General features: G+C 51.5%; 1 protein-coding gene across 6 annotated transcripts in view; it reads left to right on the top strand.

The window, feature by feature from the left end:
* The first annotated feature begins 208 nt into the window (after positions 1–208).
* The window catches only part of CFAP100 (cilia and flagella associated protein 100), an 86444-nt gene continuing 70326 nt past the window's right edge, over positions 209–16326 (top strand). Inside the window, exons 1-2 of one of the 6 annotated variants that reach the window (XM_064362111.1) lie at positions 209–276; positions 1409–1695. The gene's annotated coding sequence lies outside the window, so the exon portion shown is untranslated. Of the gene's footprint in view, positions 277–1019; positions 1696–16326 lie in introns of those variants that run through there. The other 5 variants (XM_064362110.1, XM_021667037.2, XM_021667038.2 and 2 more) reach the window with 5 other exon arrangements.

The raw sequence follows: 16326 nt of genomic DNA, 5'->3' as shown, positions 1-16326 counted from the left end.
GGCGCCGCGAAGGCTCGCAGGAGGCTCGGCCCCGGCCGCGCGCCCCATTGGCCGGCGCCGCGCGTCACCAGCCCCGCCGCGGCCCGGCCCCGCCCCGGCCCGCCCCCGCTGCGCCCGGCCTTGCGCGGCGTCGGCGCTGGGATCCCGGAGCTGTGAGACACGCAAGACCCCCAACACGCTGGCTGGTCCTCGGCCCGCAGCCACCTCTTTGCCTCCCACCCCTCGCCACGGTCTCGCAGCATTCACGAGGGTCGGCTTCTGAACCTCGGTCCCCAGGTGAGAACGGGAGACGGGCCCCACGACTTATGAAAAGCCCTGAGGTAGCCCCTATGAGGTAGCCCCATAGAGTAGTCTGCGTGATTGAGGGGTAAGCGCTGGGGAGCCTGTCTGGCCGGGTCTGCCCCACAACCCCACCTTCATCCCCAGCGCGGTAAAAGCATCTGTGTTCCCTGCTGAGTGCCAGATAAAGTAGGAGACTTGCCTAGGAGAAGGTATTTTTGGAGAAATACGGTATTGGTCTTTCAGTAGGGCAATCAGTTACCCTCTGGAAAGTGTGCGCGCTCTGCGCTGCCACCTCTAGGACTATCTGAGGGGGTTCGCTGACCCCCACCTGAAGCCAATGACACTTTGTCTCTGGGGCACCTTTCTGAAGACCACATAGTGCTTCACAGTCTACAAAAGCGTTCACAGACTGCTTTAGTCCACATCAATCCTGGCTAGCTTTTGGGTTCCCACTTAGAGATAGGAAGAGTAAGGCTCAGAGTGGCTTGCCCAAGAGAAACACGTGGGCTGTTGGTGCTAGGCACCCTGCTGTCCTCTTTAATCCACACTCCAGCTGGATCCTCAGCCAATCACTTTACAGATGAAGAAACCGATTCAGAGAGGGCACCAACCTTGCCCTGTCCCACAGCTGGAAGGAGCAGGTGGAGAGGTAGAGCCAGGTCATCTTGCAGACACCCCCAGGGCACCTGTGCAGAGCTCTCCTACTCAGCTTCCTTCCTCTCCCCTCCTGGCACTGGGAGGTAGGGAGCATTGTCTCCTGCTTCTTCTGGAAGACATTGCTAGAGCAGGAATTTACAACCAGACCCTTTCTAGGCTCTCTGGAATGCTGTGGGTCTGGGCTTGCTTAACCGGGGATATGGGAACACTCTCTGTACACCAAGTCAGTGCCAGGGATTCAGCTGCTGCTACCACCAAGAGCCAAACTACGGTTCAGCCAGAGGGCTTTAAGGACATTTGTGTTGAGGATGGTGAGAGGTTTTTTTGGTTCACAGAAGTTAAAATGACCACTTCTGGCATTACAGCAGCCCTGGCTAGCCTGGGAAGAACAGTGGAATTTGCCCAGTTTTGTAAGTGAAGAGATAGAGGCCTGTAAAGTTCAGTTATTCCTCATTTTGTCTCAGTGCAGGTCAGGATCGGGCATGGCCACAGCACTTCTCCATCTGCCCTGCCCACCCTTGGTCTTCACTCCTCACACACTCTCAGCCTAGTGTCTCCCATCCTCTTAGTGAAAGCTGCAGCGAAAGGTCAGAAGAAGCTTGGAAGCAAAGACACATCCTTAGCAGCTGCAGCACACAGGGAGGAAGCCCCACTGGCCAGAAATTGGAGAACAGCCAAGATGGTCCTGTTAAAACCTGAGTCAGATCAGGTCCCTTCTGGGCTCAGAAGCTTCCAGTGGCTCCCAACTCACTCAGAGTAAGTAAAGCCCAAGTTTTCACCACAATCTTTAATGCCCTACAGCTAGATACAGCATTTACCCCAAACCATATCTAAGAAGCAAAGCTCCCTCAATGTAGTGGGGAGAATCTATCATTGAGATTCCATGGCAGGAAGGAGAGAACAAAGCCAGGTGGTGCTCTTCAAAACAGATGACAAAGAAAAGATTTCTCTTCACATCAGTGAAAACCACCAAGGTTCTTTTCCTCCAAAGCAATTCCTTCCCTACCTCTACATAATCAAGTATAGACAAGGGCCTTGAAAGTATATAAATTATATTGGTTAAATATTGTATGACCTTGCCTATAAAACAATTTGGGCCTGGTGCCTTTTTGGAGTGATCTTTGCTCCATGCTTGAATTTCACATTTCACACATTTTACCAAGATACGTCTGACTCTAGACTCCTTCTCTTTTTATCATTACTACTCTCTATGTTTGGTGTATCCTTTTAATCTGGAAACTCATGACTTTCTTCAGTTCAGGGAAATGTTCTTCTATTATATCCTGTTTCCCCCTAGACAGCTGCATGATTCCTCCGTTGCGTATTCAGGTCTCTGCTCAGATGCCACCTATCACAGATAAGGTGGAATCGTTCACCCCATCTAAAACAGCACATCTGCTGCCCTCAGTTTCCTGGTCTCTGTTTATTTTGTTTCATGATCCTGATGTTTATATTATTTATTGATTTGTTTCTTGCCTATGTCTCCCACTAGCTGACAAGCTCCTTAAGAGCATGGACTTGTATTTTTTTATTCACTCCTGTATTCTCAGCACAATTCCAAAACATGTTGAGGAAATGAGATTTTCTTCCAGCCCGGGTAAAACTGCCAATGGATATGGGGTCTTTGGAGAAGCTCTTCAAGGTCAGGCGCTCTCTTCCACAGCGCGGTAGCCACCAATCTTGCCCTCATCCCCTGTCCCACACACATACCTGAGACCTCCAGCCTCCCCACTAGCTCCCACCTGCCTGGGGGTCTGAGCCCAGTCTGCTGTCTGCCAGGAAGCATTTTGAGGGCCCCATTCAGTGGCTCAATGGTCTGTGCGCAAAGGGCCCACTGTGGCCATCAAGCCCTGTGGCCTCCCACAGTGAATGACTTCTCCTCACCCTTCCCAAGTGGGAAGCAACAGTTCCCCCTACTCTCAGCTCCCATGTCTCCAGCCCTGCTTCAAGGGTCTCTGACCAGAGTCCCCTACCTTCTGACCAGCTCTTCCTCTGAGGGCGGGGGTGCTAAAGAGACCCTATCCATTCTGGGCTCTGGAAGTGGTTTTGAGCTGGGGGCTAGGGAATAGGCAGGCAGAAGGGCTGAGGTTGTCCAGGGACCAGAAAAAACATACTGCAGGAGGTTGCTCAGGCTTGGCCAGACCCTTTCCCCACCAAGCAGGCCCCTGGTGCTGGGTAGACAAGAGGTCAGGTCTGTTCTGACACCAGGTAACTCAGATGAGGGCCCACCCCTCTCTCATGACCAGTGTCATCCCCACCCCTAGCCCCCCAGCCCTGAGCACACCTAGCGCTGAGGAACATCAGCCTAGGGACCTGGGGACCTGACAGTCCAAGAAGACACAGAGAAGGGCTGAGTCTTGAGAGCCTCTGACCCTAAAGCCCCAGCGACACCCCCGGCCTGGAGGATCCAGGAGCAGCAGGGGCTGAGGTTGGGTGAGAGCTCCAGCTTCCCCCGGTCCATGGACACACCAGTGTGGTTCTGGGGTCAGAGGGCTCCTCGGCTTCCCCTCATCCCTGTCTCTGCCATGAACCATGGTCTCTCTGACGCCTGACAGATTTCCAGATCGGCAGGCAGCCTAGACCCCAGCCCAGTGGGGCTGTATGTGTGCGGCAGCCTGGACTCTGGTTCTTCTGCAGAGTCCCTCACTGCTGAGTGTCCTTGGGCAAATCAGTTTGTCTCTCAGAGCCTCAGTTTCCTCCTCTGTAAAATGGGTGCTCCGACCCCTAACCTACTTACCTCAAAAGGTTGTTTGAATATAGCCAAAGTAAGAGATGGGAAAAGGCATTGGAAAGTACAGAGATTCAGTAGAGGCTGTTACCATTCCTTCCAATATGTATTCACCGCTCCTGGACAGCTGTCCTGCCAGTGCCAAGCATTGCTGTGGACATGAGATGCCGCTCACGCTGTCAGGGCCTCCTGAGATCCCAGTGCAGAGTAGGGGACCCAGCAGGATGATGGTGATGCAGGTGATAAGGACAAGTATGAAGGGGGCTATGGGTCCCACCCTGGGGGGACGCACTGGGAGCAGCAAGGAGCGGCACCGAGGAGCCGGGAGAGACCACAGAGCAGGGCAGGTTAGCTCTGGGGAGTGGGCATGGGTGTCACTCTCATGGAAGGCTGTGCCAAGCCCGGGAAAGACTAGAAGAACGGGAAACAGTGGCCACCTTGTCAGTAGGACGAAAGCCATGGGATTCTCTGTCCCCTGTTAATCCAATTTCAAGCCTCCAAAACTGGTGTTCAGGCCATTCATTTGAGCAATTCTTTTAAAAATAACACCTGCACATGTTTTTAAAGTTCAAGCACTACAGAAAGGCATGAAATGAAAAGTAAAATTCTACCCAACACCAGTGCCACCTACCACTTCTGTGTGTTATTCTAAATAATGTTCCTGGGACGGGCACAGTGACTCACGCCTGTAATCCCAGCACTTTGGGAGGTCGAGGCGGGCAGATTGCTTGAGTCCAGGAGTTCCAGACCAGCCTAGGCAACACAGCAGTTTCACCCGTCTCTACAAAAATACAAAAATTAGCCAGACTTGGTGGTGTATGCCTGTAGTCCCAGCTACTTGGGAGGCTGAAGTGGGAAAATTGCTTGAGCCCAGGAGGTAGAGGCTGCAGTGAGCTGAGATTGCACCACCACGCTCTAGCCTGGGTGACAGAGCAAGACCCTGTCTCAAAAAATCAAAAAATAATAATAAATAAATAAAAATATGCCCATATCCTTTGTGTCTGTACAAGAAGCATATGGCCCCACCCTGCATGCCAAATAGTGTCTGTGCCCCCAGAGGCACAGCTGCATAGACCGTGAATATGCGCCTTTGATGTCTGAATGAGTTTGGCCTGTGGGAGGCATTGCCAAGCTACTGGAGTATGGGAGGAATGTGAGGTTCAGTGTGTTCCCCTGGCTGGCTCCCCATGTGTCACCATTACTGGCTGTGTCCTTCTACCTATGGCCATGGCTTCATCAGGCAGCCTTTCCTAGAGGTGCCTTAACTCCTAACCCTGCCCATGTGTCTATAAATCTCTCCTGCGTTAAAGGCCCCTCAATCACCCTGTGGAAGTGTCCATGTGCCCTGCTGGGGCTGGGCCAGCGTGCATCAGCATTGCGGCTATTCAGTCTCTGTCATATTTCAAGATGCAAATCACATTTCTTTTCTAATTTGGACTGGTGTTTTCTAAACCTTTTGAAAAGTCACTCTCAGATTTCTTTTCTTAATACCATTGTTTTTATGATTATAATTGATTTTGATTATGACTGGGTTTCTTTCTTATTTTATTTGCAGTATATCATCAAGTAATTTTTTTCAGTAAAAGTGCTTGGAAGATAACCTTTCTGAGACTTTCCATGTCTAAAAACATCTTTAATTTGCGGTCACACTTTATTGATAGTTATGGAATTCTAGATTCAAAATGATTTCTGCTCAGAACTTGAAGGTATTGCTCCACTGTCATCTGGCATCCGGTTTTGCTATGAGATGTTTGATACCAGCTAGGATTTTATTCCTTTGAAGGTGCTATAGTCTGAATATTTGTGTTCCCTTGAAACTCACATGTTGAAACCCTAACCCCCAAGGTGATTGTATTAGAAGGTAGGGCCTTTGGGAGGTCAAGAGGTCACATGGTAGAGCCCTCCTGAGTGGATTTATGCGCTTATAAAGGAGGCACCAGAGAACCCTTCATCCTTCACACCATGTGAGGCCACAGGGAGAAAATGCTGTTTTAGTCCATTTGCATTGCTATAAAGGAATACCTGAGACTGGGTAAATGATAAAGAAGGCTGAGTGTGGTGGCTCACTCCTGCAATCCCAGCTCTTTGAGAGGCCAAGGCAGGTAGATCACGAGGTCAGGAGTTCAAGACCAGCCTGGACAACGTAGTGAAACCCTGTCTCTACTAAAAATATAAAAATTAGCCAGGTGTGTTAGTGCGCACCTGTAGTCCCAGCTACTTGGGAGGCTGAGGCAGGAGAATGGATTGAACCTGGGAGGTGGAGGATGTAGTGAGCTGAGATCCTGCCACTGCACTTCAGCCTGGGTGACACAGTGAGACTCTTGAAAGAAAGAGAGAGAAGAAGGAAAGAAGGAAGGAGAGAAAGAAAGAAAAAGAACAAAAGAGAGAGAAAGAAAAAGAGAAAGACAATGAAAGAAAGAAAAAGAAAGAGAGAGAAAAGAGGTGCATTTGGCTCACAGTTCTGCAGGTTGTACAGGAAGCATGGCGGCAGCATCTGCTCCTGGTGAGGGCTCAGAATGCTTCCACTTTTGGTGGAGGTGAAGGGGAATCATTATGCACAGAGGTCACACAGTGAGAGAGGAAGTGAGGTCCGGGGGAGGTGCCAGGCTATTTTTAGTAACCAGCTCTCTAGGGAACTCACAGAGAGAGAACTCACCTCCTTTCTCCCAGAGAGGGCACTAATCTATTCATGAGGGATCCACCCCCTTGACCCAGACTCCTCCTGCTAGGCCCCACCTCCCCATTTCCATGTGAGATTGGGAGGGGAGGGTCAAACATCCATCTATGGCCATCACCATCTATGAGCCCAAGGGTAGGCCCTCATTAGGCTGAATCTGCCTGCTCCTGATCTTGGACTCCCTGGACTCCAGAACTGACAGAAATACATTTCTGCTGTTTTTAAACTACCCAGTTTGTGGTATTTTTGTTATCGTAGCTTTAGTGGACTAAGACAGAGGCTACCTGTTTTTTTCCTCTCTCTAAGATGCTTTTGGGATCTCTCTTTATCCTTGATGATCTGAAATTTTATGGTGACTTACCTTGGTGTTGGCTTCATTTATTCATTCTTCTTCTATTTGGTCAGCATGTGAAGGAGACTTCATGCTTTTATTTAGCTCTAAACATTTTTTATATTACTTTTTGGGTTTTAGTTTTTTCTTGCATTCTCATTTCCCAGTCCCCTGTGCTCCGAGGCCGGCCATCTCACTCCCCCGTGCTCCGAGGCCAGCCACCTCACTGCCCCGTGCTCCGAGGCCAGCCACCTCACTGCCCCGTGCTCCGAGGCCGGCCACCTCACTCCCCCGTGCTCCGAGGCCGGCCACCTCACTCCCCCGTGCTCCGAGGCCGGCCACCTCACTGCCCCGTGCTCCGAGGCCGGCCACCTCACTCCCCCGTGCTCCGAGGCCGGCCACCTCACTCCCCCGTGCTCCGAGGCCGGCCACCTCACTCCCCCGTGCTCCGAGGCCGGCCACCTCACTCCCCCGTGCTCCGAGGCCGGCCACCTCACTGCCCCGTGCTCCGAGGCCGGCCACCTCACTCCCCCGTGCTCCGAGGCCGGCCACCTCACTCCCCCGTGCTCCGAGGCCGGCCACCTCACTCCCCCATGGTCCAAGTCCACCTCACTGGTGCTTCATCCACTTGAGCACTGTCATCCACAGGTCCAGCTGAGTTTCCTTGGAGTCCTGTGGCCCAGGCACTCCCCACCTTGGCCATCTGTAAGTTCTAGTGACCCTCCCAAGCAGCGCCCTGGCGTGGGACTCTCCACTCCCAGGCCTCCACTGGGCTCTGAGTGAGCCATGAAGTGTGCTAGGCAGGTGCTGTTCCCTCCCCTAGACCGTGAGCACTATGGCAGTGGGAACCAGGCCTGCATCGTCTGCAGATCCCTGGCCTCCAGCACAAGGCCAGGCCCCAGGCACAGACACACTGTCTGAGTGCCCGGTCTAGAGCAGATGCACAGCAGATATGCATTTGGGGGTGCTGCTCTCGGGTACCTCCTAGCCACTGGCCAGCCTCCCTTGCTCTGGCCTGAGCTTTTTTCCTGCTCCTTCAAGAATCCTGTTGGTTGTGGCTCCTATTCCAAGGCCACTCTCCAGCCCCAGACTCAGGGACAACCATCCCTAGCTCAAGCACACTTCGGTTCAAACCCGTCCAACCCACATTTGTCTAAGGGGAAATGGAGTTGATAGGCTGGAGTAAGTGGAGCCTCCAAGGTGGTCTCCGGGCCCAGCTGATGCCAGAGTGTCTGCTGCCAGGGGGACCCTGCTCCTCAGCTTCTTGGTCTTACTTCCCTCTACATGGGGCTGTCTCAGCAGCTCCAGCCTGCACTGCTTGGTGCTGATGGGCCCAGCAGGGGTCCTGGCCAGCTGCTGGCTGATCCTGCTAGTGTCACATGCTCATCTCTGACCCACTTGTTGTGGCCAGGGGCAAGTGGGTCACTGGCAGCCAGGCCTGGGCCAGCCCTGGAAAGGGAGAAGAGTTGGCCTTGCAGAATCTCACAGAGAGTGGGGAGGGAAGTCCCCAGCACAAAAACAGAGTGTTGTCATTGTTACCAGAAGGGAACGGGGGACACTGGTGAACACACAGCCCGCCCCACCTCCCTGACTGCAGAGGAGGAAGCAGAGGGCACAGCAGCTCACCCAAAGCAGTGCTGGGTCCTCAGCAGAGCAGAATTCACACCCATGTTTCCCTGCCTGCAGCCACGCTGGTTCAGGGCTGGGTCTCCAAGGAGGTGGGACTTCATCATGGATGTGTGTAGGACTCAAGGTCTCGGGCTGTGATACAGGCTGGTCTTCCAGGAGAGGCAGAGATTTGGGAAGGAGGCAGCTTCCAGACCACCCTGGTGGAGCCAGCTCCAGAGGGGGATGGCAGTAATCAGCCTAGGACTTCCTTCCGCTGCTGATACCCTCAGCCTGGGGAGGGGCTTCGGTCTGGCAGAGCTTCCCAAAGCCCTGGCCTCACATCTTTGCCTCTGCCTTTAGTTGCCCCATCCTCACTGCAAATCACCTCACAGCCCTGTCTAGGGGAACCTTCTTTGGTGTCTCCTCCAGCTCTTTGGTTAGTGGCGTATGCGTAGTGCACTTCACAGCTAACAAAACCCTTTGCTAAGGCCGCCTGAGCCCTCAGTATGCCCTGAGAGGCTGTGCTCTGCTCCCTGCTCTGTAGATGGAGACATGCTGTTCATGTCTTCATCTACAGCAAGGCCCCAGGGCTGCGCCGAACACTTGCCTCTCAGAACCATGCTGGCCCGTCCCAGTTTCCCTGAGCTGTGACTGAGCCCATGGCAGGGGCCAGGACACTGCCCCCGTCAAGTCTCCTGTGAATGAGGTGTGGGGCTTTGTAGGGCGGCCTAAACCACCGCACCGCGAGTGATGACCGGCCAGGCCCTGCTGGTCATTGCAGCAAAAACTACTCCCAACCCAGAAAATGACAAGGTAGTGGGGATTTGGGAGAATCTGCTACCTCCTCTGTAGAGAAGGCTTTGAGACTCCAAAAAGGGGAGGATATAGAGAGGGACCCCTTATAAGGCAGGAAGTGGAAGCCTGCAGGAAAAGCTGGGTCAGGACACAGCTAAGGCATGTGGAGGGCAGTGCTGCCTGGCACTCACCCGTCCCCACGTTGGCTGCCACAGGGTCCTTACTGTCCTTGCACCCGCATGACTGTAGGAGGCTGCTGCCCCCTGGCCTGGGAGTGAGGAGCAAAGGGTCAGGGTCCTGGACGTCCCAGCAGTGACCAGTGGCTAGGTGGGCACAGGCCAGCCACTGTGAGGAGCCAGGATACAGTCCTCATGCTAGCACAGAGACATAAAAGATCAGTGTCTTAAACAGGAGACAGTCTCTCTGCCTCTGGCCTCCTACCTGCTGAGTGTCACAGATGGGGATGGTGACCCAGTGCAGGGGCCCAGACTCCTCCCACCTGTGGCTCTGCCGTTGCTCAGTCACAGCCCTCACTCGTGTGGCCCAAGATGACTCAAACATACACGGGCTCCAGACCCTGGGGAGAGGAAGGAGGGAGGGAGGGCACAGTGCTGCTCTATGAGGGAACCCGGCAGAAGGAGCCACTATCAGCCCAGGGTGTGATGTCTCTCTGCCAGTGGGTTGGGAGCCCAGAGACCTGCAGGCTAAACCCTGCTCTAACTGGCTGCAGAGATCTGAGCACGTCACCACCTGCCACCGGTCTCTGCTTTCTCCTCTGCACCAAGAGTTCAGCCAAAACAACCCTTGGGGGTCTTGAGTGGAGGACTCTTAACTTACAACTCTTTGGGGGCAGATGGGAGAATGCCTTAGGGAAGGACAGATGGTTTGGGTTGCTAGGGCTCCCTGGCTGTGGCATGAGGCAGGGGGCTGGCCATGGATATAGCCCTGGAACTTCCAAACTTTCTTGGAAAAACATCTGTGGACCACCAGATAATACAATAGGTAACTTTACTGAGTGCTTCCTGTATCCCAGGCACACAGCTCAGAGCTAACGTTCGAGCAATTACTGAATGCTGGGCACTGTTCCGAGTGCTCTACAAATTCCACCTCACCTAACACATCATCTCCCTTGAGGTAGGGGCTATTGCTATTGCCATGGGCATAATGAACCTGTAAAACAAGAACAAGCTGCCATGAAAAAGGAGCACTCAGAAAACGAGAGATGATTCCTGGAAATGTAATACTTGATGGTATCCATGCAAACTCAATCCAAAGACTGAAGAGCAGAGTGGACATACCCAAGGAGCCAAATAAAAATGACAGATGGAAATCATGGGAATATTCCACAGCCAAGGCCTCAGTGTCTATGGGAAAGGCATTAAGTTCCCATTCAGAAGGGAAGACAGGTCCAAATCACCTCCCCAGCCCCAGCCTGTCCTCCCCAGCTGAATCTGGCTGGCGGGCATTGATGGGTGACAGGGAGTTAATGAGTCACTCCTGCCTGGTTAAAGTCCTCAAGGTTTAACACATGTTTTTCAGGCCAACCTTGGGCCTGAAGTTCCTATCCCCTTTCCCCAAGGTGCCTGTCCCGTAAGTCCAGCAGGCTGAGGTCACTGGCTGTCACTCAGCTCCAAGCTGTTCACAAGGAACCAAGGGTGGGCCATGGCTCAGCATGTGAGGGGAAGCTTCACACACAAGGAGGGGCCTCAGAGGTCAATGAGATGGCACTGCCCACCCAGCACGATGCCAGGCACTTCCACACTGTCAGGACAACACCAGCCCAAGTAGAGTGAAGACAGAACATGCAAACGCCCTGTCCTTGCACTGGGAAACCTTCAACCTCATCATTGATCAAAGAAACACAAATGCAAACATGATATTGTTTTAATCCTATTGACAGGGATATTCTGGAGTTATAACACTGTTGGAAAGAGGTTAAATAGGTACATTTCCAGAAAATAACCTTGCACGATATATAGAGCCCTGAGCCAGTAAGTCTATGTTCAGAAACTGATTCAAAGAAATTCAGATTTGCAGCCAGATTTATGCACAGACTTGTAGTTTCCAACATGACTTGCCATTGAGAAAAAATGGAAACTGATTAATGACCAACAGAAGGAAAACTGGTCATAAACCATGTCCCGTGCATGCAATGGAACATCATTTAACTGTTTAGATCAGGTTTTTAATACTACTTCATGAAAGTTAAAACTCTATATAGAGGTCCTATCTAGGAATTATTCTAGATATGATTATGCAAGGAAAATTTATTCATAGAAAAAATTAAAAAGAAATCAATAAGAAATATTTAAGTGAATGATTTTTCAAATATTTATGTTGAATAGTGGGATTACAAGTGCTCTTTCCTTTTAGCATTACATATGTTACTTTTTCAGATTTTTTACAAAGAACATATTATAATTTTACTTTTATAACCAGAAAAAAATATGGTTTGCTTTATGTTTGTTTTGTGTGTTATTTTGCAATAGTTTTTCTGTAAATTTACTCATTGACCAAAGTATCAGAATATACAGACAAGTATAAGAAGAAAAAAATTATTGATAACCATATTATTGTTAATATTTTCTGGCTATATTACAAAAATGGGAACACATCATACATACTGTTTCAGAGGCTTTTAAAAAAACTATGGTTAAAGACACATTAAAAAATGTACCATCTTAACCATTTATAAGTGTACAGTAGGGTTAAGTATATTCACATTGTTGCACAACCAATCTCCAGAACATTTTCATCTTGCAAAACTGAAACTCTGTCCCCATTAAACCAGTACCCATCCCTCCTCCCCCCAGCCCCTGGCAACCACTGTTGTACTTTCTGTCTCTATGAATTTGACTGCTATAGATAGCCCATATAAGGGATATCGTTCAGTATGTGTCCTTTTGTGTCTGGTTAATTTCACTTAGTGTACTGTCCACAAGGTTCACCCATATTATAGCATGTGTCAGAATTTCTTTCCTTGTCAAAGCTAAATCATATGCCACTGTACAGACCACATTTTGTTTATCCATTCACTCATTGAAGGACACTTGGGTTGCTTCCGGAGCCTTTTTAAAACAGAACAATATATTGGTATATAATTTCTATATTTTTTCTATGGCAATAATGATACAGTAATATCAATCACTTTTAAAGGTTGCCCAGTGATCCATAGAGGTAGATGCTTCGTAATTGATTCAGCCAATCCACGCTTGAAGAACATATATATTATATCCAGTTTTTTACTCTCATATGAAAAACTGCAATAAATGGTCCTGGGGTATATATCTTTGTATGTCGGTTCTCCTATCTGTTAAAGAGAATTTCAAAGTGGGGTTTGTGCATCAAATGTTCTCGGGTTATTTGTGAACCTGTTGTCCTCTAAACCTTACATTCATGCAGACCCCTGCATCCATGGCTCGCTGTCCTCATGGTCCTTGTCACCACTGGGTGGCCTCACTTTATAAAAACTGACACTTCTTTCTGTCAATTTTTGTCAATGTGACAGGTAAAAAAATGTCATTGTATTCATTTGCGTCTCCTTGATAATCGGTAAAATGGAAGGTTAATTCATATTATTGAAATATTAAACAGGCAGATGGGCTTTCCTTGTGTAGGGCCTGTTCTGGCCTGTGCTTCCTAGAGGAGTCTTGCCCATTTCCTTGCTGAGGTGCACGAACTGCTTGCATGGGAAAGACCCTCGCACCCTGCCTGGATCGTGGCCAGCAATCGTTTTGGAGTTGCAGAATTTGTTGTATTTCCGTAGTTGTATTTCCAAATATAGTGATAGATTCTGCCTTTGGAGTCTTATTTAGAACCCCTCTGCTTCAAGGTTTTATGTGTATCTTGTCACATTTTCACTGATGTCACACGGTCATGCTCACCTTCTGGGACTGTCATGGTTTAATGTTATCACCAACCGCTTTCATGCAGCTTTAATTTAGTCTGATGGCCATGTGCTGAGGTCAGATGTAAGAGATGTCTAAAGCCATGGCCAGGCCAGCCCCAGTTGCCCGCCTTCCCTCAGCACCATCCCCACAATGTTTGAGACCTTTACACTGTCCCCACCTGCAAGAAAAGAAAGACCGTCTGCCACCCAAGACTGAGCCTCTCTGCACAGACCTGTCCAGAGACCTTTGCTGTTTACAGGAGGACCCAGGAGAAGATACCAGGTGTGGGGGTCCTGTGGCTGGGATTCCAGGCACCACTGTTGTCCCTAGTAATGGAGGAGCCACCATGGGATGAGGGGCTCTATGCCTCCCCAACAGTCGGATCAGTGAGTACCTGCTCCCCCCATGCCCATAGATGAATCATTATCGGTAATATCAAACTGCATCCAGTTGATTGCAAACCCACTGCCTCCTTCAGTCCTCACAGGAGGCTTTGCTGCTTGAGTTCTAGGGAAGAAGCTGAGAGAACCCAAGAACACAGAGGGACTTCGGTGACATAGCCACAGAGCATAGAGGCAGGGCCAGGCTCTCACAGCAGCTGCCACTGCACTTTCTGCTTCAGGGACAGCTGAGCCACAGCTGTCAGGTGGGAGCCTTGGTGGACCCTGCAAGCCGTCAGGGCTGCCTGGGGAGACTGAGGAGCCGGGCCAGGCACACCAGGGCAGAGGGCAGGCAAGGAGTTTGTAAGCCTGAGACCCAGGGACCCTCAGCTGTCCCTATCCATACCCGCTCCTGGATCCCAGCCCCCAGCCCAGAGCCCAGAGCATGCACCTTCCTGGGGGGCTCTTCCCTGACATCCCCCTGTTCCTGGCTACAGACACAGTCGTACACTCATCCACCCAACAGGCATTTATTGAGTACCTACTGTATGACTGGTACTGTTCTGGTGACACAGCCATTCCCCACAGAGGTGGGGGCCTACCTTCTGGGAGTTTGTACTCCAGTGTGGGATATACAAGGGGCTCTGTGCAGGGACTGGAGTAGTCCCAGTGGTACTAAGCGCTAGGACAGCTCTTTGTGGAGGCCCACGGCATCCCAGCCCAGCCTGGGCCAGGCCCAAGGGCAGGGAGCACAGCACAGTCTTTGTCCTCGTTAACATTCCAACCAGACAAGCAGGGAGGCAGAGGGAAGCTGCCTCAGGTGGGCTGTGCAGGGAGGGCCTCTCCACAGAGGTGCTGTGGAGCTGAGAAGGAGCCGTCTTGAGAGGAGCCAGGGAAGGGTGAGCCACGCAAAGGCACAGGCTGGGGCGGGGAAGTGCCTGCACCCTGGAGGCTCTGCCGGATGCTGAGGCTGAGAGCAGCAGATGGGGGAGATGACTGGGAGCTGTGAAAGCTGTGGAGGGCTGGGGGTCCCAACAAGCAGGACATGCCCCACAGTGAGCAATCACCTGGCCTAACCCACACGTGTCTTCTGGCAATGCAAGCATCACACCAGGGTGCTCGCGGGCTCCTGTGGTGGTGTGAGCCCCGGGGAACTGCTTCCTGCACCCTTCCATGCACCTCTGCCCTCCTTCCACAAAGTGGGGGTGCAGCCATGCAGCTAACCATCCTGACTCACAGAGGGGCAGCAACTGGCAACTCAAAAACACTGTTGTAGACCAAAGTAAAGATTTTTGTTTGTATTCTCAGAGCAACGGGAATCCACTGACACGTTTAAGCAAGAGAGAGACCAGATCCGACTTCAGTTTTTTAAAAGATTGTTCTGCTGCCATGTGTAAAAGCGCTGCTGAGTGCACCCAGGCACACCACAGTGTGGCTACAGTAGCCAAAAGGTGGAGGCACCCGAGTGTCTGTCAATGGATGAAGAAGCCAAATGTGCTCTGTCCACACAGTGGAACGTGACCAGCCTTAGAGAGGAAGGAAATCTGTCAATGCACAGCATGGACGAACCTTGAGGACATGGTGCTGAGGGAAATAAGCCAGGCACGGAAGGACAAGTCCTGTGCGATTCCTCTTCTTGTGAGATCCCTAGAGCAGTCAGGTTCACAGAGACGGAGAGTGGAATGGTAGTGGGGAATAATGGGGACACTTACAGTTTTACAAGATGAAAAGTTTCTGTGGATGGATGGTGGTAATGGTTGCACAACAATGTGAATGTGCTTAATGCACTGAACTGTACACTCAAAAATGAGAAAGACAGTAATTTTATTTCAAGGACTGTCAGGATGTATCAGTCGGTGCCCCCTGAGGAGAAGTGTAGAAGCACACTACAGCAGGCTGAACAGAACAAATGTCATGCCAGGGCTGGTGACAGAGGCAGGTAGGTTACAAGGTGCAGTTCCCAGAGCCCCAGGAGTGGAGGCTTCCACCCCAGAGGCCTGGAGGAGCTGTAGGCAGGAGTTGTGGGCAAGGCAGATAGGTGGACGCACAGGAGCCACCCGACAGGCACTGCTGGAACCTCGACCAGGCAGGAGAGGGGGCAGCCAAGTGCCCTGAACTCTCTCTGCTGCCCCAACCCCAGCGTGCCCATGCCTCCTATTGATGCAAACAAACCAGAAGTTGGTGTGTGCTGTCCTAGAGATCAGCCCCAGAACACTGTGGAGGCCAGGACAGGGCAGCCCAGGGAGATGAGCAGCACAGGAGACAGATGGGAGCCAAGGCAGTGGTGGCTCTACGGGTGGTGGCCATGGAGATGCAAATGGCCTTGAGCACATATTTTGGAGACAGAACCTCAGGACTAGGTACACTGGACATGGTTGAGAAACAGGTTTTGTTTTGCCTTTCTTTGGTAACTCTGAAAAGCAAAAGGTGCTAGAGAGAGGCAGGGTGGAGTGGAGAGAGACCAGGTTTCAAGGCAGACAGGCCTGGAGCCAGGAGGCTCCAGCACAGACCCGAGGGCGGAGGATGTTCACAGTATCTAACCGCGGGAGGGCACAGGTGCTGCGGAGGGATGGGGCAGAGGTGCCCCCTGTTACTGGCTATGGGATGCCCAGAGGTCCCCAAGGAGGGCCAACGACTACAGTTGCTGGGAGTCGGGATATCTGGGGGGTTCAGGCAGTGCCCTTTGCCCAGGCTGGAATATTTTCGTGGCTGCTCCATCCATGCCAGGGCCTCCTGGGTGTGTCACCAGAAGAGTGGGGAAGTCATGCTCATATATTCTAAAGACAAGGGAAAGACCTAGTGGTGGCCCATGGGGTTAGGCCACCACCTAGAGCCTACAGGAAAGAGGAAGTCCTGGACACTCCTCTCTCCCTGCCCTGCCTGCTCTGGGAAAGGGCTCTGGGAAGGGCTGAGTCTGTACCTCGCACAGTGCCTACACGTCACTAGTCAGGCCAGGGCTGTTTCCAGCTGCTCATTTA

Source organism: Aotus nancymaae, unplaced genomic scaffold, assembly GCF_030222135.1.
Source record: "Aotus nancymaae isolate 86718 unplaced genomic scaffold, 86718_ANA_hifiasm-v0.15.2.pri h1tg000046l, whole genome shotgun sequence".
NCBI classification, from domain to species: Eukaryota; Metazoa; Chordata; class Mammalia; order Primates; family Aotidae; genus Aotus; species Aotus nancymaae.
This window is presented reverse-complemented; position numbering and strand designations above follow the sequence as displayed.